Below are 25,526 nucleotides of genomic sequence, written 5' to 3' on the forward strand. Positions count from 1 at the left end.
ATGACTTGTACATTTCAGGAAATACTGTGTGTGTTGTGTGGAGAAGCAGAGAAAGGTGAACATTCAATCTTCTTTGTAAAAGCCAGTATCAATGTATTAATAACTACAGACAGACATAGAATGGAAAGAATGCTGTTATAAAAAGGAAGTTGGGTAGTGTGTGTGTGTGTGGGCACATGGATCGCTCATGCACATACTCTTCCCAGCAAAAAAAACCATAAGAACAGTGAATTCTAGCAGAAAGGAAGACAAAGAGAAACAGCTAACCATGGAAACGAAAAGAATTACATGGATTTGTGGCGCTGTACCCTTGCTCTGACACACAGAAAAAGCCAGTTTCTGTTCATGTTGACGTTGATGGCAAAGCTGTCATTGACGTAATGGGACTAGGACTGAAATCCAACTAACATAGGGTTAAATTGTGCTTTTTTTTTTTTACTTGGTTGAGCAGGGAAATAAGGCACCTCATATTTCCCCCTTGCCTGGTGTACTTGGATCCAGATCTGGTGCATAGTGCAGCTCCTGATCTTTGGATACATCCTCCTGTGAGCAACTGGATGGGGAGGGGCAGAGAGGAGTGGAGAGTGGGTGGAGCCTTGGCCACGCCCACTGCTACACTCCACCCACTTGCTGGCCGGAGCAGGGAAATAAGTTGCACCCTTTCAAGGGTTGCAATAACTTACTCTGGCCCTAGAGGAAAAGGGGACCGGGAAGGAAACGTGACTGAGTCACATAGCCTTCTTTGGGCTGTTCCTAGGATGCGCTGTCATATACCACCTGTTACTCATCAAGCAACGGGGGTTTTCTAGAAAGGAAGGTCTTGTAGTTACTTATGGTACAGAGGTGGGATTCAGGAGATCTGGCTTGAGTTCCTGGTTCTGCCACAAACTCCTTGTATAACTTTGGGCAAGTGACTTCATTTCTCTGTGCCTCAATTCCCTGTCTGTAAAATGGGGACAATAGTCCTTTGTGTGTCTAGTCTTTCTGGTTAGATTGTAAGCTCTTTGGGGCAGAGGCTGTCTTTTACTGAATGTACCTGTGCACAGCACAACAGGGCCCTGATCTTGGTTGGGACCTCTAGGCCAGTGGTTCTCAAACTTTTTTTTTCGCAGACCACTCAAAAATTGCTGAGAGTCTTGGTGGACCACTTGATCTTTCCAAATGTTGCTTGTACCGTTAGCTAACTATTGTAAAGCGCTTTGGATAAAAGCGCTATATAAAAAAAACGTAATAGTTTTTTGTTCTACAAATAAAAGCACACAACTCATATTTTAATATCAGTAGTCTTACCTTTCTAATGTGATGGATGTGCCCTCTCTCCCCTGCCATGGCAGCCCTCGAGCTGGGGCTGGGAAGGAGTGGGGGGGTCTCTCCCTTTCTCCATCGCCACGGCAGCCCTCGAGCTGGGTCTGGGAAGGAGGGGGGTCTCTCCCCCACCACAGCAGCCACAGAGCTGAGGCTGGGAAGGAGGGTCCTCTTTCCCCAGCAGCTGCAGCCCTGGAGCTGAGGAAAGTCGCCTCTTTCTCTGGCCACCGCAGCCCTGCACGTCCCAAATTCCCCCCACCCTTTCTTCTCACCCCACTGCCCTCTCCCACCTACCTCCTATTCCCTCCCCCCAAGGCCACCACCTCACCTTACATGTGCATCTTCTCCAGGGTACAAGCACCTAATTAGTGGAGCCACTTCTGCCATTCATTGTCTTGTGTGCGACCGCCCAGGCACGCACCTTAGAGGGAACTATCCGCGGACCACCTGAACGGAGCTCGCAGACCACCATTTACTGCTTAAATGCAAATTAAGGCAAGCACACATTCCTTCCTTTGCCTAGGACAGACCTGACTTCTGCCTGGGCAGGGCAATAGAACATGTGTTAATAGCATCATACAGGGAAATCTGTACATACAATGTTGCCACGCATATTTTATCAGGACAATGCTGACCAGCAAATTATGGGTTTTCAAGGCATACCTTGTGCAAAGATTATTTCGGTAGCGTGTAGGGTGTAAATATAGGGGCGTATTCTGTTACACAAGCTTTGTGAAAATTGAAATCTATATACTGTCCTCTACATCTGAGCTTAAACACTGCATTAGTAGGTATGAAAAAGAAAGGGAATTGAAGGGGTGACTGTATCCTTAGAAGTCCAGAAGAGCATCACAAGCTTAGCACTGCCTTGTTAGGTGCCAGGGGTTGATGTAAAACAAAGGGAAACCTCAGCTGGCAATGTAGAACTTCTGCTATGGTTGCCGATCTAAATTTTGCTGTGTAATAGTTGCTTTCTTTCAATAAACCACATTGCTTAATTCAACTGGCTACAGTTGATGTACATGCATCTTTCTCTGCTGAGCAAGCTGGAAATGACAGAAGACAATTTAATTTGTTTTTTTTCCTCTTTGTGGAAGCAAATTGCTACAAACACACTCAGATACGCACCCTTGCAGCTTTGTGCTAGATCCCAAAATCTAATTCAAAGCACTTCCATGTGGCCTGACCTGTTCCTGTTTAGCACAGATTTAATCTTGCAATTTCTGACTACAAGCTGTTGACAAAAGAACATTCCAGTATGTGGAAGCAAGGCTTAAGCAATGAGAGGATATTTTAATGGTGGCATGCTGAATAATCAATTCCACTTGAGCGCATAGATCAATACTATCTCGGAGATGTCTGAATAACCATTTAAAGCAAGCAATATAGGTCCAAGATGGGATGAAAAAAGATGGGGAGAATTATGTTCTTGACCATAGTGTGCGGGGCGTAATGGCCTAGAATGGCACCACTGAAGTGGAAGCAAAAGTTTGGAATAGAGACAAATTTTCTGACTTGGTTTGTTGATCATGACAACTCACGGTAAGAACACTGGAGCCAAATCCATACACAGTGAGGAAGGCAGGAAGGACTCCCCACATTTTCTTCTTTAAGTAGTGTACCTTTATGGGTACAGTAATTTCCTGGGTTACTCTCATTTAAGCTGGACATCTGTTTCACAGGGCTGGCCTAAACTACTGCTCAAGTCAATGTAACTTATGTTGCTTAGGGGTGTAAAAAAGACACCCCCCAAGCGACATAAATGACATTGACCTAAGCACCGTCCACACTGGTGCCATGTCAATGGGAGAAGCGCTCTCACCAACACAGCTTCCGCCTCTCATGGAGGTAAAATAATTGTCAATGGGAGAGTGCTCTCCTGGCACACTCTTTTTGTGGTCCTAAGTCATGATTTCTGAGTGTTTGGGTTTGGCAATACTGAAATAGCTATAGGGGAAGTTTTCCTCAAATGTCCACTTCCAAAGGCTGGGGAAAGAGGGAGGTTATCTCTTAGTAGCAAAGGTCGCATCTCTTGGTTAGTTTGGAAAGCCAGCCCCTATGTTTCCTCTGCTTCTGCACCAAACCTTGTCCGCGGTTGCTGGTAACTTAAATAGTCCTGCATTTGCTGCTGCTAACATCCTAATACATCTTACTAGGCAATCACAGTACAACAGTTTGTGTTAACCAGGACCTTGACTCACCTGGGGTTGGTAGCACCAGCTGCTGTCACTGATCCAGAACTGTAAATAGTGTTTAATACAGCTGCATAGCATTTGTGTGGTTATATGGCACAGTTAAAATGTGACTGGGGCTCACACAACGTTTGGGATGGAGGTTAAGTCCCACAGATCCACTGGATGAGTATTACATTCAGGGGACGTGATTGCTGGGTTTGGGAAATGCCTGTAATTTTTATTTTAGCTTGCCTGTTGTAGTCATTCGTTTCCCCCTTTATTTCTCATTGGAAAAATTGGTGACATTTAAGACCGTTTTTAAACTAAACATGTACAGAGGGTCAGGATTTTTCATCACTCAGGATTGACATTTATTTGCTCTCATTCCATGCAGCAATTGCATTTCTGAATAACTAATTTGAATAAAAAAAAAAACAACCAACCAACCTGCTAAATCCAGAGTTTAGTGGCATGATCAGCGAGAGGCAGGGACAACAACTTGTTATGAGTTTCTAGGAGAGAAGAACTCAAAAGCAACTAAGAGGGAAATCCAAAAACTCTAGGATTAAATTATTTGCTGGCATAACTTCATGAAGGTTAGTGAAAGTATACCAGCCAAAATATTGGTCCTTTAGTGTTGTGCAGAAATGCTCCCCCCCACCCTTCTTTCATAGGGGAGGAGGAACCAGCAAATATGTATGCAAATATCAGAATTCTCCAGAAATTTCTGCATGGCAAATCTGTATGTGACACTACCATGAAGCTGAGCAAACTTCTAGAGTAGACCTAGGAGTAGAACAGGGGATTCATGCCTGAATTAATGGTAAAGGACCTTAGCCTCCATTTCTTGCAAAATCAGAGCATTCATTGATGCCAACAGGAATGTTGGGTGTGCAAGGAATGAAGGATTTAGGCTCACTATGTAGTGGATTAGAGGCATTACTCAACTAGGGTGAGAGGCAATAAGGCCCGTGACAAAAAGTTACAGGGCAGGTGCTGACAGGACCCTTTACTGATCAGGGTGGTCCCCCAAATGTCACAAGGCTCCTAAACAATTCCCACCGAAGTCAAAGGAAAGACTCCTATTGATTTTAAGGGGAGTTGGACCAGATCCTAACAGCTGTAGTATTTGCATCCAGGGATACCACTAGGCTTCACCTTGTGCGTATTGGGAAAGGAAAAGAGGAGGACTTGTTTAATCAGGTAGATTTCCCCCTTTAATTTCCCTTCATCCTTTGGTCTCCATTTTGTGAGAGTGAGGGCAGCATTTAAATCAAAATCAAAAACAAAGTTCCCCTAAGACTTCCTGATCAACATTTGTAAGGTGCAATTTCTATGCCCCAAATGGATGTCTCTGTCTCCCAGTTATCATGGCAGCTGTTTGCTGCATTAAATGGAGAGGTGAAGCAATCCCTTTTATTTGTGTATCCTTTTTTGTTGCAAGCTCCCACTCCTCAAAACAAACAAACCTTCCTCTCTTGGCGGGGAGGGGAAGTATAAAGATGATCTAAAAAGTGTCATGTCTTCAGCTGAGCATTTTGTTTCTTACATTTTCCCTGTGTAATAATATTGAAGTGGCTTCAGCTGCGGTACTGATCCCAGAGTCCTGGGTGAGCCAAAACTTTCACTGACTTGCACCGGAATGAGGACTCCTGGGTTGTATTGGAGCCTAGGCTTTAGAGTTAATATTTCTCCGAGGAGAAAATGAGAGGAGAGTTTACACTTTGACTGTGGATATAAGATTAAAATCTCTTGGCAAATAAAATAATTCTTTAGTGTGTTTTGCACAGTATTTAAATGTTTGGAGCTAAAGTAATACACACTTTCTATTGCCTTAGGAAATGCACCAACTTTTAGCTAGTAGAAAACAAGATTTTTGCATCTAGTGGAAAATTGCTGACTTTCCTTTAGGTGGAAATCAATGTTTCCACCTGTCCCCCACCCCCAAATATTAAAATTTAAAGGCCAATGTTGTCAGCTTTGCTATTTGGTACTTACATGGCTAGCACTGTAGTAGCTGGTTTCAGAGTAGCAGCCGTGTTAGTCTGTATCCGTAAAAAGAACAGGAGTACTTGTGGCACCTTAGAGACTAACAAATTTATTAGAGCATAAGCTTACGTGGAAGTGGGCTGTAGTCCACGAAAGCTTGTGCTCTAATAAATTTGTTAGTCTCTAAGGTGCCACAAGTACTCCTGTTCTTTTTACTGTAGTAGCTGAGACTGAGTGCCTCTTAATTGCTAATGGATTTTATCTCCCCAACACTTCTGGCAAATATTACCCCCATTTTACAGGAAGGGGGCAGAGGAACAGGATAGATTAAGTAAATTTCCCAGCATCACACGGGAAGTCTCTGGCTGAATGAGAAGAAGTCTGAACCTCAGGCCAGGGCCCCAGCCTCTAGAGCATAATTCTTCTTGTGACCTCCCTCTTGAGTGCTTCTGACTAGGAGGGATATTTGAGGCTTCATCCAATAGGGAACCCCCGGGGGGGGGGTTTCCTAGCAGGGGTGTTCACACCAGAACATGTTATCCATTTGCCAGGGAGAACCAGCCGCCCATCACCTTTTACAGTCTCCTTCCTGAAGCTGGCAGCCTGACTCCCAGCCAGAGCCTCTTTGCTTGAAATGCACCTCCCAGGGCGAGATTTGAACAGAAACAAGCAACGGAGTCGGGGAGCCCAACTCGCCTCCGGGGAAGGCTGGTCCCTCCCGCCAGCCTGGGGGGTGTGTGAGGCGGAGGGGTGGGCGTTGGGAAGCGCTGAGTGCACGGAGCCCCTTTTGCTAGAGCCAGGCAGCGCCAGCGGCCCCACCCTCCCCTCAGTTGGCAAGATTTGCAAAGATCTGTGCAACCCCGGATTCCTGGAGCTGCGGGGGGAGACTCCTGCCCCCCCCCCCAGCTGTCTCGCGCACACACACACACACACACACACACACACAGCAGGAGCCGGCACGTGGGCGCTGCTGCTGTTTGCAGCCAGCCTAGCGCCTTCCCTCCCAGTGTTTGCCAGGAGCCCGGCCAGCCAGCACCGGGAGTGAGCGCCACCGGCCCAGGCGGGCAGAGAGGAGGGGGACCCCGGCAGCGAGAGGGGGCTCAGTGACCGGGAGAGAGCGGGACCCCCCCCCACCCCATGCGTGCCCCCCCCGAGCGAGCGCGCCTGCCAGGCAAAGCCCCGCTGCCCCCGGCCTGAATGCATGTAGGCGCCGGCTGCATGGACGCTCCGGGGAGGATGCTCGGGCTATAGGCACCTGCCCCTGCTCGCGGCTCGGGGCCCCGGGAGGAGAGCTCGCCCCCGTGCTGCCCCAGGCATGATCTCCTAACGGGGCTGGCTTCGTCTCTCTGGCGCCTTCCCCATGGAATTAGCTGCGGTCGCCGGCCGGAGCTCGTGAGCCTGGGCTGCCCGCCGAGCGGGGACCGGTCCCCGGGGTGAGTACCGCGCCGAGCACCCTGGGTCCCTCGGGCAAGAGAGCGCTGCCTGGCCGGGCGCCCCCCACCCCCGGTTCCCGTCCCAGCCCGCCGCCTTGCCTGGACACTTTCGGAAGTTTTTGCCCGCCCGGCGTTAGCGTTGCAGCCTCCCTCCCAGGCTTCCGCGGGGAGCCGCTGCAGCGCCCGGGGGTGCTGCGTGGAGGGAGGCTAGCGGCTCCCGGAGGGTGGGCTCGGCATAGGGTGACCAGACAGCAAGTGTGAAAAATCCGGACGGAGGTAGGGGGGTAATAGGAGCCGATACAAGAAAAAGACCCCAAAATCTGGACTGTCCCTATAAAAATGGGACATCTGGTCACCCTAGCTCGGCATCCCAGCCGCCTCCCTTGGCGTGGCGACAGAGCAAAGTGCGCTGCCCCCCAGCAAATCTCAGCCTGGCTTTCCCCGGGCTAGCAGCCCTGGGTGGATTGCCAGGCAGCCTGCATCCCCTGGCAGACCCTTAGAGATAGCCCAGGTGGGTCTGTGCCTTAACAGGTCTGGAGCAGGGGTACAGGTACCCCCAGAGAGCTTCCAGCGGGGACAGCCACTCAGCTAGGTATCTGCCTGGCTTTACAACAGGCTACATGAAAAGCAGGAGCGAAGTCAGGGCAAACTAAAATTTCATACAGACAATGACTTGTTTCTCCTGCTCTGTATGCTATACACTGACATGCAAATACAAATATTGATACTGATTTATTTCATAATTCTGTGGTAAAGATGAGAAAGTCAGCAATTGTTCGGTACGGGTGTGGCGGTGACACTTTCGTATTTTTAGGTCGGATTTTGTAAGCAAGTCGTTTTTTAAATGAGGTGAATCTTGGGGGCATGCAAGACAAATCAGACTCCTGAAAGGGGGACGGCAGCCTGGAAAGGTTGAGAGACACTAGAGCATAGGGTGTACTTTGCTAGTGATCAGTGGAGACAGTGCAGGAGAGAAGTAGACTGCAGAATGGCACTCATTAGAGGCAGGTCATGCCGGCTGAATATTAAAAGTGTGTGTGTGAGTGTCAGTCAGAGAGAGAGAGTTGGCAGTGGAGGAGCAGCAGGTGAAATGAGTCAGGGGTGGGGCTGAAGTCACTGTCAATGGGCAAACTCTTGTACCTTGGCACACAGCAAGGGACGCATGGCTCTGGTTATTCCAGCCACTGCACAGCTTTTGGAAGGATGAAGCAATGGTTCTGATTGGCTTGGCAGTGACCAACAGGTGATGTGTTGGCAACTGATCATTCTGCGTTCCTCGGCGGCAGTGCGGGGGAAAGGGTTCTTGATTGACACCTGCCACTGCTTTTATGTAGTATCTTGAATGGACAAGGAGATGTGTGCTTTCCCTTCCGATTGACTTGTTCTAGGCTGTGTGCTGTCCAGATGTCATTGTCCTGATGGTGTGATGCGAACAGCAAACTCCCCGTTGAATCACTTTAATTGTTTTTGCAAGGGTGACATGAACTTCAGAGCTGCTGAGACGCCATTTAGATGGCACAATAGAAGATTGCAGATTGGTGTCTTATAAATGTAATGTGTGTTTTTTCCTTGTATCGCACAAATGTATCCAATAGGGAGAATAATGGACTTTGAATCATGAACCACAGAATTTCAGGAGCTTGTTGGTGGCATTGATATGACACTTAATATTTTTTGGGTGACTTTTCTGAAAGTGCAACGGCTATTCTAGCAGATACTCTTGAATCTGTAGCAGTAAGAATGACTATTGAAGTGCCTTTATTTTAATTTCATTTGTAAATTCAAGATCTAAAAGGTAAAAAAGCTCAAATACTATAATCATGTGGTTGTGCAGCCCCTAACTCCCTTGAGTCAGTTGTCTTCTATTAAGTCAGCTGTTGAAAACACACCCATTCACATGATGGTATCTCAGATTTTTTTGGAGGGCCGGGGTGTGGGGGGGGGAGGAGGAGGGGAAGGGTTCAAATTCAGTTGTCCAGTTTAAACCAAATGTAATTGCTTAGTATTGGGCAAGGTTGATAAATGAACCACTAAATCAGCACCTACGTGGTGTCTCATTGAAAAGAAAAACGAGCAATTCTGAGCCATATTTGGGCGCGTAGGTCAGCCACAAACAGCTTTCTGAACTAGATACGCATGCTAGCAGGCATGCCTGTTCTGTGATATCATACAGGTAAGCATAGAAATCTGCTCACATGACCTGCACTCCAGGAGCATGTTCTGAAAAGGACCCTATATAGTCAGTTGGTGTAAACTGGTTTAGCTCCATTAACTTCAATGGAGCTACTCTGCTTTACACCAAATGAGTATCTGGTCCCGTATTTCTAGCCGCCTTGCTTAGAAAGAGCTTTTATTTTGAGTGTTAGTAGAGACAAAATGATATTGACTTGAGAGAGATAAGAGGTGTCATTTTGGCTCAGTACAATCAAGATTGGGTGTAGTAAAGGAGACTCATCTGTCAGAAGTACATTATAAAAACAGCTTCATTTCTAATCTCTTTAATTAGAGCAGATACAGATGTTACAATATTCTGTTTTGCCGTTGGAAAATGGGCTTTGTCTTAAGTTCTTAAAAGTTCTCACAGTGGAATATAAAGAAGAGTTTGACTTTATTCACACTTGCTATTTGTAGCTTCTGGTAATTTTTACTGTTCGGTCTTAAGAATCATAGATTGTATAGTATTAATGTATTCTATTTGCAACTTTTATTAATTTCTCTGTTATCTGCAAAGACTTTCTTTGCAAAAAAAAAATGTTTTTTGGGAAAAAAAGTTACCATGACAATTTTCTTGTTTTGCCAACACTCAGTGTTACAAACAATGTATAGAGCTGATAAAATGGGGGGAGATTTGTCAAAGGCCCAAAGAGGAGTTAGGTTCCCTGACTTTCACAGGGAATGTGACTGTGGTGAGCAGCTGCACCTGAACCAGTGCTCTGATCACTGCAACTCCGAATGGTTGCCCTGCAGCACACCTGACTATGAGAATTGTGCCCAGTTGATAGATTGGGATGGGCTGGAGAGAATTAAAAGGCTAATTAACTCATTAGCCCAAATGGTACAAAGGACACAGGAAGGCAGTGCAAAGGAGTGAGAGGGAAGTTGGCTTTTAGAGCCAGAGCCATGAGAGAGCGCTCCCCTCCTTGCCTTAGGAGCAGAGGGCTCCGTGTTACTGTTGGGATGAGGCTACATAGTGTATAAAGGCAGTGGAAAAGAACACTGTAAACAAATTGCACAAGGTGTTGTGCTAGAAGACAGTCTCCCAGCGTTTTGTGGGGCTCCAGGGGAGGGAGGAGTGAGTCTGCTCTGCTACAGGGATGCAAGCATGTACGTTCCCTTGGTGATTTAGAAAATCTCAATACCTCAGAATAGAGCAAGAAAGAAATCCTACAAGCTTTCGGGCAACCAGTGTCTCCGGTTCAGATGTTTACAGTTATACGATGTTTGCTTTCCTTATAACATACCTATAGTGCACGAGTGACCATGATGTACGTTGATACAATACACATGCGTTATAAAGGGGGTGCGTTAAAAGGTGCTTGATGGAGAGAGATAAAGAGCATATTGTACGCAGTGGCACAGATGGGTTGTGCCTGACCCTCAGAAAGAGGAAGGTTCTGTATATGGAGATGCCTTTATATATCTATAGTATGTGATGGGACCTTGTCCTCTCTTTCTTGTGAGCTAATACATCTCCAGATGTTCTCTGTGCGTCAACAAAACCCAATTATAACTAAATAAAAACTAGTCTAATTGCCCTTAAAAATCAGTATAACACTTCCTTAACTGAAAGATTGTTATATGCTTTATACGGTTATTTTGTTGTCTTTCTTGTCATTTTTCTTTGAAATCGTAATGCATTCTTTGCTACCGGTAAATGGTAACTCTATGCTGGGCTAATCTGAGAAGGAACTGATATTTCATTGAACTGTTTTGATGACTTTGGAAGAAGTATATTAGGGACTAATGTGCATTGATAAAACCTCTGGGGCACATATCTGGCATTGAAGCTTTTTAGGGGAAGATTACTTTCCAAGCCATCTACTTCTGCCTTTATTACTCCTGAGGGAATTCTGTGCCTAAGAAATTAAAATTCTGTGTGCACTATTTTAAAATTCTGCAAATTTTATTTGTCAATAAATACAGGGGCATGTTGGGGAATTCCGGGTGCAGGGGCAATTGAACTCTGCGGGGGGAGGGTCCAGATGAAGGTGGTCGGGACTCAGCAGGGGAATCTAGGTGTACGGCGTTTGGCATGAGGGTTCAGGTGTCGCTGGTTGGGGCTTGGTGGGGTGGGGGTCTGGGTGCCAGGGGCTCGTTGGGGTGGGGCTCATCATGGTGGGGGTTCAATGGGCCTGCTTAATGGGGGAGCCCCCGCTGCTGCTGCTTCCGTGTGGATGCCGCGTGCCAGGCTCCCAATTCCCCAATCCCCTTCTCTTTCCCATCCCATCCCCTTCCCCACTGTCTCCTGCCCCATCTCCCTCCCCTCACTCTTATATCCCCCTCCCCCTGCCCTATCCCACTGCATCTTCCAACCCCCCCCTTTTCCCCATTTCCTCTGCCCCGTCTTGCCCTGCCCCACCACGGGCACTCACTGTTGTACAGAAAACAGGAGGACTCTCAGCACACAGGAGGGTAGGACGTCTGGCGCTAGGACCCAGGAGGTGGTTTCCAGCTGCAGACCCTCCTTCAGCTGGGCGGCTTTGCGCCCACAGAAATGCGGGGGTGGGGAGGCAGTGATATGTGATCCTGTGTGGTCCCTATGCCTTGCGCTCACAGAAATGCGGGGGGAGAGGGGGGCACGGGAGGCAGTGGTATGTGATTTTGTGTGATCCCTATGTCTTGCCTTTGTTTTGGGGGCAGTGCTCCCGCAAACAACACCCATATGCGTCCCCAGCTCCCCCTCCCTCCCTTTGCTTCCTTGTCATTTTCTGCGGGGAAGCAAAGAAATATGCGTGGGGACATGAATTCTACGCATGCACGGGGGTGCAGAATTTCCCTAGGAGTACTTTATTTCATGTGTGAGAAGTTCAGGCTCCTTCATCTGATTTCTTTAAATCCAGTAGATACACTTGAAATGGGAAATATCTTTGCCTAAAAGCTTTTGTGTTATCACCACCATCTGAATTAATTTGTCTTTGACGGCCAGAGGAAGTGCGTTTCTGTTTCAGCCCTCTTACATTGTGGACCATGAGCAACTAGAACCTGAAAGAGCAAGAAGTCCAAGTAGGCCCGAGTTAAGCATTAAGAAATTCTTAAATGGCAAAACACTAATTGACAGGCTATACTGATGCTTCACTAGAAGGCTCTGACACCATATTACTTGAGGCATTGTTTGACAAACTTTGATTTACAAGGTAATTGAAAGTGGTTGAATATTTGTATTCAGAATGAATACACAGCAACTTTTGGCATTTAACCCCATAGCTTTTCAAAACTATATGCAGCTAAAATGTCTCCCTGTCACTGATTCAGATGGGATAGGTGGTTCTGAAAATGTCTGCTCTTGTTTGAAAATTTAATGCTAAATGTTTATGCAGTAAAGGCTATTTTAAGTTTGATATTTTTCAGGGTTTTTTAGACAGGACTATAAGTTTTAACTATATGACACTTTATCAGGGATTTAAAATTAATCTGATCTAAAGTTTGCGATTTGCTCAATTTGGGACTAATGCAAAAAATCATGATAATAAATCCCAGGCACTAATAATGGCCTGATGTTTTAGGAACCAGTGTGAATCTTAGCTTCCAAATAGGATGAAGTATTTGGGCAAAAGTTTCTGCCTAGTATATATTCTGCCTAGATAGGCTTCGGATCCCAGTTTGTGGGTTTTCTCCAGGTGCTGTACGCTTCCGCAGAGTGTTTGGTCAGGCTCAACTGGACCCTGACCAAGCCGGTCAGCTTCGGGTGAGGAGTACGGCAAGGGTGTCCCCTCTCGGGTCAACTGTACGCTCTGGCAATCGAGCCCTTCCTCTGTCTCCTCCGTCGGAGGTTGACAGGGTTGGTGCTCCGAGAGCTGGAGCTGTGGCTGGTCCTGTCGGCGTATGCCGACGATGTGCTCCTCGTGGTCCAGGACCCGGGCGACTTGGTGCGGGTGGAGGCTTGCCAGGCCATCTTCTCGGCAGCCTCCTCCACCTGGGTCAACTGGGTCAAGAGCTCTGGCCTGGTGGTCGGGGACGGGTGGCAGGCAAGCTCCCTCCCACCCGCGCTTCAGGCCATCCGGTGGAGCGTGGGTCCGCTGCTCTATCTCGGCATTTACCTTTCTGCCACGCATCCATCTCCACCAGAGAACTGGCACGGCTTAGAGGGCAGGGTGACGGAGCGGCTCCGTAAATGGACAGGACTACTCCGCTGCCTCTCTCTTCGAGGGAGAGCACTGGTGCTCAATCAACTAGTCCTGTCCATGCTCTGGTACCGGCTCAACACCCTGGTCCCGGCCCCGGGTTTCCTGGCCAACCTCCAGACATCGATCCTGGAGTTCTTTTGGCCAGGAATGCACTGGGTCTCTGCAGGGGTCCTCCACCTGCCCCTGGAGGAGGGAGGGCAGGGCCTGAAGTGCCTACACACTCAGGTCCATGTCTTCCGCTTCCAGGCTGTGCAGAGGCTCCTCTTTGGTGCAGGTAGTCCGGGCGTGGAGAGTACTGGCGCACGCCTTCCCGCGCCGTTTCCGAGGGCTCCGATACGACCGGCAGCTCCTTTATCTCCATCTGAGAGGTCTTCCGTGAGACCTCTCCGGTCTGCCGGTCTTCTACCAAGACCGCCTCCGGACCTGGAAGCTGTTTTCAACGACCAGGTGCGTGGTGGCCACCGTGAGGGCTGATCTCCTTGCGGAGCCCCTGCTACACAACCCCCAGCTCCGTGTGCAGGTGGCAGAGTCCCCCTCGGTGCGCCAGAGGTTGATCTTGGCTGAAGTCACCAGAGTTGGAGACCTCCTGGATTACGACTGGGGAGACTGGCTGGATCCCCTAACGCTCGCTTGGCGCATGGGGCTCTCCAGACCTCACACTCCCCAACGCGTACTTCAGGAGGTGAGGGCCGCTTTGCCGCCTGCTGCTCGGGTCTACCTCGACCTGGTCCTGCGAGAGGGCACGCCCCGCCCACCCTCCACCCCAGGCCCGGTGGACCTTTTATTCGGGCCCCTGCCCCGTGGACCAACCGGCCCCCCCCCTGCCCTTTCACTATGAGCCGGCTGCACGATCTGCAGGTGGTTCTGTTCCAGACCACGCCAAAGAAACATCTATACACGCTTGTGCTCCACACCCTTCACTTCCTCACCCTCGCGTCCCGCCCCGACACAAAGTGGCGGGACCTCCTGCCATCTCTCGAGGGTGAGAAGCCCTGGTGGGCCAGCCTGTACTCCACCCTGGTTCCAAGGCCCGCCGGGGATATCAGTTGGCTGCTCCTTCACGGGGCCGTGAGCATGGCGCGGTTTACCCCTATCCCAAACACCTGCCCCTTTTGCGGCACGAAGGAAACCCTGGCACACATTTATCTAGAGTGCGCCAGATTGCAGCCCCTATTCCGACTCCTCTTAGATATATTTTTACGTTTTTGGTTGCACTTTTCCACTCACCTGTTCATCTATGCACTCCCCATCCGTGGCCCCACAAAGTCGCGGGATCTCCTTATCAACCTCCTCTTAGCCCTGGCCAAACTAGCCATCTACAAAACCAGGGAGAGGAGGTTGACCGACAGGATTTCCTGCGACTGTGGGGCCTATTTCCGCTCCTCTGTCCGTTCACGCATCTGGGCGGAGTTCCTCTGGGCGGCGTCCGCTGGCTCCCTTGACGCCTTCGAGTAGCAGTGGGCGCTGTCCGGGTTCTCTGCTCTGTGTCCTCGTCAGGTTCCCTTTGTTTAGCCCTATGACCTCACTCCCATTCCTGTTTTTTTCATTAGTTGTCCCCCGTATTTATTTGGTATCACGGACCTGTGAATTCTCCCCTTAGGCTCGGGGGAGGTCCTTTCAAAGGACACATTATCCTGGTTAGTTTTTAGTCCTGTTGGTATCCACTCCCTGGATACCAACAGGACTAAATAAATAAATAAATAAATAAACTGGTGCAATGCTATGCAATGGGGCTGCACCAATTTACACCAGCAAAGAATTTGGCCCTTTGTTTCTAGCTCTGGCAGATCTTAAGATATGAAACCTTGGTGGGCCTGGGTCAGCCCCTAGTAGTAATCAGTTGAAATAATTCAATTGACTAAACTGGATCAGGCTCAAAATCACAGTCCTGGTGTCAGTCTTGACTTTTTCTCTCTTGGGCCTAGTCTTCACTTACCGGCTGGTCCGGAGGCACGCCATCGATGTTCTGGGATCGGTTTATCGCGTCTGGTTAAGACGCGATAAATCGATCCCGGATCGATCCCGGAAGTGCTCACAGTCGGCGCCGGTACTCCAGCTCGCCGAGAGGAGTACGCGGCGTCGACGGGGGGAGACTTCTGGCCGCGTCTGGACCGCGGTAAGTCCGGACTAAGGTACTTCGAATTCAGCTACGTTATTAACGTAGCTGAATTTGCGTACCTTAGTCCGAAGTCCGGACTAAGTGGGGACCAGCCCTTGGTTTCTGACATAATTTCATTGAGTTTTGGTAGAGCGAGCTGGAAGCCAATGATTTATTTCCTTTGAAAGGTGAGGATCCTGCTTCTCAGTGAATGTAAAGCATTGGGGGTCATTACCTTTTCCCAAACACTGATGCTAGACCAGAGAGCAGAATATCTGATCCCTGAATAATAAGAAAACCGTGGAAAAATCTCAGTGACACATCCCATCTAATCAGCAAATCATGCGTGAACAGTGCAAGTTTCCTGTACGTATGTCAGTGTTTGTGAATCTCATGTTGCAAGTATCACAGTTGGAGTTACTGCACCTGTATCCTCCCTTCTGTGGGCCACTACAGAAGTTCCCAGTCAGGTCTCAGGTCCCTGCTATCACCTGTTTCTGGGTAGGGACCCTTGTCCCACTCCCTTCTGACCTAGGGGTTTTAAGGCTACACAGCTCTGTGCCTTACACTATAATATATCCCCTGCAAGCCAGTCTGCCCAAAGGCCAGTGCCTTTGCTTCCTCTCCAAGGGCTACGAACAGTATACTGCCAGCAGCTACAAGTTACCACATAACTCTTTCTAAGCAAGCACGTTTATTCTTAAGGCAAAAGCATTACCGATAAAACATATAAAAACAATAAAAGTTCCTACACGCAAGTTCCTTACCAGAGGTCATCCATCAGTCTTATGGGGAAATAGTCAAAATCATTCCATCCTTTAGGCTAGGGCTGGGGCCTCACCTTGGGCAGAAGGTCCTGTCTGTTTGCTGGATCGGAAAGCAGGCCATGAGTCAATTCAGGTTCAACCTCACCAAAAGCCCTTTCGTTGCCTCCTAGTCTCTGGAAAACCCAGCTTGAACCAATATACCCGAATCATTCCGGTGGCAGTACCTCTCTAGAGTTGTTTAGTCGCAGTGATTCACCTTAATCACCACCCACAGTTTTTTCATTCCTACAGGGGCTGTAGTAACCCTCTCCCATGGAGTAGAACACAATCCTATGTAAACCATTCATAGATTTAATACAATATGGTCCCCAAAGATATTGCATGCGACTACAAGATCTGTCACGGCGAGATCTCATAGAGCTCAGGAATTCCAGCACATTTATAAAGCAGAGTTTTGTGGTGGCTTTTTAGAATATTTGATGAGAAGATGAAAAAGATTGCTTCTGTATTACTCAGAGTACCACTGCCTTTTCAGACACACCTCCTCCAGGCTATGCAATGGTGTTTCAAGGAAGCTTAGAGACGGTGGAAGTGTATCTAAATTTTGTACACTTTGATGCTTCCCTGCTTCCCTTTGATGCAACCTCAAAGCACTATGGCATGGATCGTCAGCTGAGCACTAACAATAAGCCATGTCAGTTCCGCTAACAATGTGAAGGTTTTGAAATGTGCATCTTTGATGCATTGCATTCATGTTGGTGGCTCTCTCTTTGCCCCTGGAGGCGATGGGGTGTGTCAGATTGGGCAGTCTGAAAATGGGAGCAGCGCGCTGTACAGTGACGAGTTCTTAGCACCTGGTTTTGTCAGTCTAGAATAAACTTTAGGATGTGAAATTACAATGCGCTGTTTTGCCAGTCCATTTATGGAGGACACATCATCCACACAGTGCATTGTGGTTATTCTTTTGAAAATATGACCATCAGTGTTTTTTTAATTGTACTGTTAACACTGTGCTGTGGCCCTGTGTATGCTGGGCATTTGTCTTGATTACGGTCCCTATTGACCAGCAGCCGGGGTAGTTGTTCTGGAGCATACACTTACTGTAGACAGGTTAAGCTGCTGTTTGCACTAGTGCAGCTAACCTAGTGATTGGCTGCTGCTGATAGCTGGAATCAGGGCAAAACGACTGGGTAGATAAGGCCTTAGATAAGATAAGGCCTTTCCTGGTGGCAGCCTAGGTAGTAGAGGTCCCTCGTGCTGGTCCAAGCAAGGTAACTCTACGCCCACCTGCTTCACGGAAGCTGCATTACTCCTCGTAGCGCTTGTATTGCTCAGATGAGGGAGAGTGGATTGCTCAGTAGACATGGCTGGGCACCAAGAGCTCCAGCAGCAAGGTCCATGTCACCCAGATTAACATCATGGTAAGGGAACACCAAGGCGACCTTTATGGGTTGAATTGTTTCTGTTTTTAAAGCTAATTTCTAAAGCCATCTCCTTTATTTCACTTCCTGATCAAAATGCCTCACTGTGCAGGCTAATGGGCCACTGGGGTGGCAGTGCAGAGAGTTGAAACAAAAAAGCCTGGGCCAACGCCTGGGTGCTATACTTCTGCAAATCTCCCGCTGGAGCCAACAGAGTACTGAGGGAGTAAGAGCTGTGGGATTCTGCCTTTCGTGACTGAAGCGTCACTGCACGTGCATAGAATAATCTGTCTTTTTTTTTTATCAGCTGAATTATTTGAAATACAAAAAATGAGCAGCCTGCATTATTGCACTATAGACCATATCCTTAGCTGGCAAAAATCACTGTAGTTCATTTGATCTCAGTGGATCTGCCAGTTCATACCAGGAGAAGATCTGGCCATGTATGTTTTGAAGAATTATGGAAGTGGACAAAGTACATGATTACAAGAGTAAAATTTATGTATGTGCATTGAACTATGCTTTCTTAGCTCCCCCATAGCACCGGATGCAGAAATACAGGAATAACCGAAGGTTGTGGAATCTCTGTCGTTGGAGGTTTTTAAGAACAGGTTACACAAACACCTGTCAGGCATGGTGTAGATAATACTACTCCTGGGGGAATTCTGCGCCACTGCACGTGCGCAGAATTCATGTCCCCTGCAGATTTCATTGCTTCCCCACAGAAAAATGACTTTCTGACAGACGCAAAGGGAAGCTGCAAGAGCAGTCACACACCACTCCCTAGCAGCGCAGGTACATCATTTCAGGCACCCAGAGCAGCCGGTGGAGAGGTAAATCCCCATGGGGCTGGGGACATCCCACTCTGAGCCGGGCTCAGCTGCTAGTCCCAAATGGGCTGGAGGCAGGAGAGGATGAAACTTCCTTTTCCCCTGCAAGGAGTGGCTGGGGCTGTGTCAGCAGGGCCGTTCCTAGCCATTTTGGTGCCCTACGCAGCCCCCTGGCCTCCATGGGGGGGAGCTGGCCACAGTCCTGTGCGGGGATAGGGCTGGGGGCAGGAGGGAACTGCCCCCCAGCACTTGCCAGCGGCGCGACTTGGAGCCAGGGGAGCGGAGCAGGCTGGGGCTGGGTCGCTCCACTTACCGCGTGGTGAATGCAGGCCCGACCCCTGCAGCAGTCCTCAGGGGATTGGGGGCGGAGCAGGAGCAGGAAGAGGCAGGGCTAGGGTGGAGCAGGGGCGGAGACTTGGAGAAGGGGTGGAGCGGGGGGGGCTTGGGCGGAGCAGGGACGGGGGCAATGGGGAAGAGGCGGAGCAGCATGCAGCTGCGCAGGGCACTAGGAAATGTGGTGCCCCAAATTCCCTGGTGCCCTACACAGCTGCGTACTTTGCGTATGGGTAGGGATGGCCCTGTGTGTCAGACCCACCCCCAGAAACCTCCTCCAACTGCAGGAAGCTCAGCATCCTTCCCTCCTCTATTTTAGCAGTTGAGCTGACTGCTAGAAATCCAGGAGGAGATGTCAGAGCGTGATGATGACCATTTTGAGATGGGGCCAGAGTCAAAATGCTCACCGCTCTTTGATCAAAGGTTGTGGATGGATAGTGTAATATTTTATAAATAAGTGAAAGTGTACTTTAGGGTTTGATGGGAGAAATGGCAAAGAATGATGGGGAGGGGGCTAAAACCCTTTTGGGGGCTCTCCCTTAAGAGAAACTTGTCCGCTTGGCACAATCTAGTGCCTTCCGATCTCCGCGCAAGCAGTGTGCTCTCTGGATGTGTCTGGGAGCCAGGGCTAAAAGTTGCCACCTTGGCAAGGATTGTTCAGCAGTGGATATCGTTCCCTATAGTCTTCATAAATACTAATTCAGGCCATAGACACAATTCCTGTCTCCTCCTGTTTTCCACTGTCCACCCCCTTAAAAAAAAAAAAAGACTGGGATTTGTTCTTAGGTTTGACTCCTGTCTGCAGATAAAACTAGTTCTATTGCATTGTTAGAAACCAATCTATCTCACTGCTTCTAGCCTGGATGTGCCAGCTCTATCCCAGTGCACAAGCTTCCGATATCACATCCACATATCAGATATACTCTGCTAGAAGCAGGCAGTGGGAGCGATCGTATTGAACCGATGCTATTAACGGTGGCAGAAACACCTCTCTCCTGAGGAGGGTTCATCTCTGCTGGATAATGAGCTGTGTTTCAGTCAGGAGTGGAGCTCTAGCTATTTGGATCACAAATGAGGAACCACCATTGGACGGTTCCTACAGCCTCGCTGACACTTGGCAAAGAGCTAATTAAATGAGAGCTGCTTTTTTTTTTTTTTTTTTTTTTTTTTTTGAGCCACTGGACTGCTGCTCGCCTCACTTCCTGATAAAAGCATTTCACATGGTTTGTCCCACTCCAATAACTTTTTGAAGTCTATCAAACCTGTGCATAGCAACAGCCCAGGATTTTTATTCCAGCTTTTAAGATTCAGTGTGGTCTGCTAAGCATGTAAGATCTAAAGAATGGTCTCGCTGACCGAAGCTCTGTCTGCATCTGAGACTATTCCAGGTGTGTCTGACAAATCATCGGCAATGAGTATAGATGCATATGGAAGGCTTGACTTGATTTTTGAAAATAATGTGGAACAGAGATTTTCAGTTTTTCTAGTCTTTGAATTGACTCACCTGTGAGATGGTTTGTACATGCTAAGTGAGAGGCTCCTGGTGCAAAAGGTTAGCATGTATGTCTACACACCTCTTCAGATCTATTTTCTGGGTTTAAGGGGAATGTAAGTGGAAGATAGATCTTGTGCTCTCAAGGGTGAATTTCACTCTTCTTACTATTGTACCATGTAAAAATTTAACCATGATTTTAGTTATCCAGTATCATCCAGATTCCTAGAACCCTAGCATCTAAACTACATTGCTGCTTCTATTTTGTTTCCCAAAATCTAGATTCTGAAGCCAGACTAATACGATGTTTACCTGAACTATACTTTCCACCCACGTGTCATTGAGACTGCACATGGGTTGCTGATCTTGTATAGTAGAGCCTGGTACTCTGATTGCAAAATCGTCCTGAATAGCTTGACTGTTTTTCAATTTCATCCGTAGAGAGCTTGCGCTAGCATTTTGTATAAAATCATTAGTTATATTGCTGTTTTGAGGCAGGCACTAGGAAATCTACTATTTGCCCTCTGTTCCTGTTTAATAGGGTATGTAACAGCAGCTTTGCCTTGCATGAAACAAAAATGTGATTAATGTGGTGGGGGGAGGATGATCAAACAGCAGTGTGATGCTTTGATGATAAATTGATTGTTTTAGTCTATTATTTTATATGTTGCCAGAAATGGATACTTGAGAAGATGTAGGAGACTTGAACCAGGTATTCAGGAGCTGGATTTGAACCAGCCAATAGTGAAGGGCCTGATTCTGCTGTGATTTATGTTAGTGGAAATGTTGGAGCCGAATCAGGCCTGGAGTCATTAACTACTAAGAGATGATCATTTCTGAAAGTGTGAATACAAGACTTTTCTGCATTGGCTTGGTTGTCTAAGAAACAAATCTGTCATTTGATTTTTGTTGTTGTTGTTGTTTAAATCTTCACTGAGAGAGCTTTTTGACTGCTTAGCAAGGACAGCTTCCAGATTGATCTGCCAAAATGGGTCTGTTTTTTATTAATGAGAATCATAGCCCAGATCACTTGGGTACAATGGAGCCCAGCATGCTGTTACACGCTTTAATTTCACACATAGAAAAATCACTTTGAGGTTTAGTCTTTCATTTAGTATTACAGATAACAAGCTTTCCAAGTCTGTTGGGGGAAAAAATATTTGCAACCACCGTAAAATTATTGAAAACTAAGGTAATGATGTCATCTTAGATGGATACATTTTTGGAAGGCCTTTTGTGGAAGTTAGGAGAGTTTAGAGATGAGTGGTTTAAGCATTATTACCAACTACACTTCCTTGTTTCATTGTAAGGCTCTTACTTCTGACAAGGGATTTAAAAAGAAAATCCATTTTGTATTAATATATTAAAATATTCTAAGGTAAACATGTGGAGAATGTTACAGGCTGTTAGTTGTTTGAGTTGGAAACAACAGAATACCTTAATCAAAACCCATCACTGTACTTATTCTTGACTCCAGTATATACTAAAGATTTACATCTTGTTGTCTGAGTAAGAACTCAGTAAAGGAAGGCTGTGTGTTTAGGTCTCATGACCAGAGAGCAATAAAGCAGGTATGAAGTCTGTTGAGATTTTTTTTTTTAGGCTAAAAGGACGAATTCCTCCAGAAGGTCCTTTCTCAGATGCTGAAATATGTTATTGGTCTTCTTGGGTTATATTGTGAGAGATAATCTTGTGTGATCATCTCTTAAAGAAGCTTTTGACTTGCCATGACGCTAGCCCCATCTTAAGTTCTTAATGTCATGATGATGTCATTGTCCTTGTATTCTCTTGCTAATGGTAAAATAGACAGACAAATAATATTTCTTTCTATTGTGATAGTCCCTAGAGATCCCAGTTGTGGAGCAGGGTACCCTTGTGCAAGTCATACAACAATACAAATGTCGATTAGTGGTGAGGGGAATACCAGTCAAATGTTGCCCTTTAACGAGGGTAGGTTTTTTTATCCTTTGGGGGCCAAAAACCTTCCCTGCACTTAATTCTCCCAGCTGGGGGTGCAATTCTGGGAGGGGATGACAGGCTGGGGTGTAGTTGCTTGGGGGGTGCGTTTGGGGGAGGGAGGTGATAGCTTGGAGGTGTGAAGCTGGTGTATGGGTGCAGAATTCCTTGAAGTTGTCAAATGAATGTATTGATTTCTTCTCGTCCCCCAGTGTATTTGTGTGGTGGTTTTTTTGTTTTGTTTTGTCCATATAAGTGATTGAATGGAAACGGGGGTGGGAGGAAAGAATTATTGGCTGTTGCATCGATTGGGTTCTCCGATCTCAGTAAACAGCCTGGAGTGATTCTGGGATTGGTTTTTGGTGGCTGGAAGAAGGACTCTGTTTCCCCCTGCCTGTTACTCCAAAGTTACGCTGGCAATGAGGTTATGTGGAGTGGAGGGTGGATGAATCCTGTGGGGTGTTGGTTACATGCATACTGGCTGTGTCTCTTCAGCCTTTGCTGCCTCTCTGCTCTCAACTACAGGCCGTTCTGTCTCTCTGGCTCGCACCTTTGATCCAGCACCAGCGCTCTCTTTCATGGTGGCAGCTTAGGCTCTTCAGGAAAGCAAATGCTGGCTCTGTGCAGTACCCTGGGCCTCGCTCTTTTGAACATGGGCATTTGTGGGGACCCAGATACTAAATGGCTGGCTTGTGGGAAGCACAGGTTTAGGTGAGATGTTCATGTAAGTATCAGGCCAACGCTGTTGGCCTGTACGTTTCTCAACTAACACTATTTCTTAAATTGATGAGGAAGATAATGGTGAAAATTGACTGATATTTTACTTACCCATAATCCCCTCTCCCCCAAAGTACAAACTAGATTTTGCGAGACTGAAATGCATCAAATTCTAAAACTAGTACATGCGCAAGCTATTCTATTGACATCTCTGTCTATCCCATCTTTTTTCCTAAGGAGCCTTTTACTTTGGTATCTAAGTGACAACATATTAAAGATAGATTATGTGCATGAGCTTATTGGTAGCCATGCATATTCTATTTTAAAAACCTTCATCTGCTTTGTATAAAGTACAGGCTTAAATATGAAACTGAGACCACTGTTTGGGGAGGGCCAGCGTCCTTGGCAATGTCCTTTTAATTGACTATGGTGTGAAGCTGTATGTGTTCAGTTAAATACCTGGAAAAATGATCCCGAACAGAAGCATTGTAAATAACAATAGCGTTTCTTATGTGATTTAGTGAATTAAGAGTTTCTGTGTAGGAGGACTGTTCTCAATATTGGAAAGTACAGTAAGGGCATTTGTCATTCTTTTATGTTTGAGTTCGTTCGTAGGGAAGAAAACGCCTTTACAGAAGCCAAAGATATTCATCAGCTGCAAAATGTCAGATGTTTTTGTTTTTTTGCTGAACCTTACATCTTAGCAACTTTAGCGTACCTCGGCAGCAGAGTATGCAAGACCATCTGAAAGTTGTAGGGGAAAAGGAGCTTGCAGTGGTAGGACCAGTAACGGGGCCAAAGGAGGAACCTGCTATTGGCAATGCAGTGGAGGAGATGCCTTCAGTGACTACCTCTGGACTCCCGTACCACTTGCATTGCCAAGTGCAGGACAATAAAGTCTCTGATATGGGGAGAGCCTGTACTTGTATTGAGTGATCAGAATTCCTGTCATCTGGGTCTCTTGGATCTCCAGACCCTAGTTGTTCTATGTGAGAGCATTCTTACAGGGATGGGAGACTGTGATCTGGACCTGTGCTGTATCCTACTCACTGGAAATATCTACCTGCTGCTGCCCTCACTTGCAGCTTCTGATGCCTCACCTTGTCCGTCTATCCAGGCTTAGCCATTGCATGGGAGGGGCTGTTGCCCATAATGAGGGAGTCTCCATCACTGACCATTTTAAAATCGAGATAGGATGTTTTTTCTAGATGATCTGCTCTAGGAATTATTGTGAGGCAATGATCTGGCCTGTGTTCTGCGAAGGTCAGACCAGATGATCACAATGGTCCCTACTGGCCTTGGAATCTAGGAATCTATAAAGCTTCTGGAGGTGGAGTGAGAGTGCTTGTGTCCCTCACAGTTTCTGTCCCTTCCTAACTCTGTGTGTGTGTGTGTGTGTGTGTGTGTGTGTGTGTGTGTGTGTGAGGGACAGAGAGAGAGAATTATAAATGTAAGTTTGTCTTTGTGTCATTTTAACCCTTCCTGGCTTTTCTTTATATATCAAAACTGCCTAAGGTGGCTCCCAGGGCACTGCTGTATGAAATTCTGAATGCACAAAGAGTTTTGGAGTGTTTCAAGTTAGATGTGGATTTTGTGAACCATTCACTGAAACATAGTTTGAGGCCCTCAAAATATTGCAAAAAATAAAACACTGGAGACTCGAGAATTGTAAGGAATGAAGTGGTGAAAATTTTCTCACACACGATTTCATCATTTTTACTCCCATCCCATAAATGAGCAACATTTTGTCCCCTAGAGTCTGCATTTCTTTGATAGTCTGTTTCCCCTCCCCCTGCATCAAGTCAGCCTCAGAATGCATGGTAAAACCATCCTGCTATGACATGGAGATGGAGTAGATGACCTAGTAGGACTTTTCCATTTCTAACTTCTATGAAGTGACTTCAGAGGAGTTCTAGTCTATTCCATCATTAGAAACCTCATGCACTATTTCCCATTCTGTTACCCTGATAAGACCAAAGGTTATTTTTCATTATGTATTCTTTGATTCCATGCCAGCTAGAAATTAGAGAAATGTCCTTCACGTTGTTATAATTAGACTCTCATTTCCATCTCACATAGGCTGAATCACCCTGATGATACTTCTCAAAACTTTTAAAAAGTTGTTCCTTGCCAAGTCCTGTACTAGGATATCTCCATTTTCAGCAATGAAACTGGACAGGAGCACTCAGAATCTCCATGGTTAAAGATGATGGTTGGTAGGTGTTTCAGGATTTAAAAGTTCCAGAAAGGAAGAATTCTTACCGGATGGGGAGAAAGGGAACCTTTCTTTGGTTTGCTACATCTTTGTTCATTTCTCCTTTAAACTACAACAAAATACCAGGATTGCAGTGTTCTGATGCCAGCCTACATCAGTAGCCTGGTGTCGTAACGCTATTGTATAGAAAATTTAATGTTAGAAGATTAGCTGTGTTCTCAGTGCAAGAATCTGAAATATATAAAAAATCTGGCAATGAAACGCAGTGAAGGAAAAGCACCCAACACTTGTAAATATCCACCCGATAACAGGCCTGCATTCTCAAGCCCTTCCTTTTGTTTTCATTGTACATCCTTCCCTGAGTAATAGGTCTTCTTTGTTTATAAACTCCTCATGACCTTATACTGCGAGACTAATAGACCTATCAAACCTTTCAGCTATAGCAACACAAA

At 46.8% G+C, this 25,526-nt stretch overlaps 1 protein-coding gene across 5 annotated transcripts in view; it reads left to right on the forward strand.

The window, feature by feature from the left end:
- The window catches only part of SGCD (sarcoglycan delta), a 504,512-nt gene that overhangs the window by 821 nt on the left and 478,165 nt on the right, over window positions 1–25,526 (forward strand). Inside the window, exon 1 of one of the 5 annotated variants that reach the window (XM_065555142.1) lies at window positions 6,415–6,901. The exons of 3 other annotated variants lie outside the window; for them this stretch is intronic. The gene's annotated coding sequence lies outside the window, so the exon portion shown is untranslated. Of the gene's footprint in view, window positions 1–6,414; window positions 6,902–25,526 lie in introns of those variants that run through there. One more of the 5 variants, XM_005300014.5, reaches the window with a different exon arrangement.

Source organism: Chrysemys picta, chromosome 8 (genome assembly GCF_011386835.1).
Source record: "Chrysemys picta bellii isolate R12L10 chromosome 8, ASM1138683v2, whole genome shotgun sequence".
Taxonomy (NCBI): domain Eukaryota; kingdom Metazoa; phylum Chordata; order Testudines; family Emydidae; genus Chrysemys; species Chrysemys picta.